Below are 732 nucleotides of genomic sequence, written 5' to 3'. Positions count from 1 at the left end.
TTAGGGAGGTTTTTGAGCATCTTTTTCCTCTGGTCGATGCTTATGAGCGAATTGTGCTTGTGGGCTTTATCCTTGCGAAGTTTCTGCATGTGTTCTTCATAATTGCAAATCTTGACAGTCAGGGCAACAATTCCAGCCTCCAGGGAGCTGGTGTCCTCAGGGTCCCCCACAGTCTCATTCATCAGCTGTTCTTGCTTGATTTCTAGCTGCTGCTTCTAGTGGACCATTTCCAAAGACAAGAGTCTTCTCACAACATTATGAAACTTCTCAATTGCAGGAGTGTTCTGGTAGTCTTTGAACAGTATGAAAAGGGACAGGTCATCTTCTTGGCATGCCTGGGCTGGTTTCTAAGTGGCATATCTGTGAACAGCCAGCAGGATGATGCTCCAAGGAGGAGATGGAAGGCTCCACTAGTGGGAGGGAGGCCTGGCACATGCTCTGCCTGTCAGCCTAAGGACTGGGACCTGAGCCACTGCCTGGGTCTGAAGCAACCTCAGGGCTCTCTATGCCATCCTCTATATGCTGACATGTGACCCCACAGGGTCAGCACCAAGGCTGCCCTCCCTTTTTGCAACATGGATTAGGTTCAAATTCCTTTTTTTTTTAAATATTCCAATATAGCTAGACATGTTATGGTTTTATTTCCTAAATATGATAACCCTAACTCAAGGTTAATTTGTCCCAAAGACCATACTCTGTCCTTTCACCCAGTAAAGGAAAATTGGATAGTTC

General features: G+C 46.0%; 1 pseudogene; it reads right to left on the bottom strand.

Annotated features, from left to right (window-relative positions):
* Window positions 1-5: 5 nt before the first annotated feature.
* LOC115284997 lies at window positions 6-515 on the bottom strand (annotated as a pseudogene).
* Between the last annotated feature and the right edge of the window lie 217 nt (window positions 516-732).

The sequence above is a fragment of the Suricata suricatta genome, unplaced genomic scaffold, assembly GCF_006229205.1.
Source record: "Suricata suricatta isolate VVHF042 unplaced genomic scaffold, meerkat_22Aug2017_6uvM2_HiC HiC_scaffold_32180, whole genome shotgun sequence".
Taxonomy (NCBI): Eukaryota; Metazoa; Chordata; class Mammalia; order Carnivora; family Herpestidae; genus Suricata; species Suricata suricatta.
The sequence above is the reverse complement of the archived record's forward strand: the minus strand, read 5'-3'. Positions and strand labels throughout refer to the sequence as shown.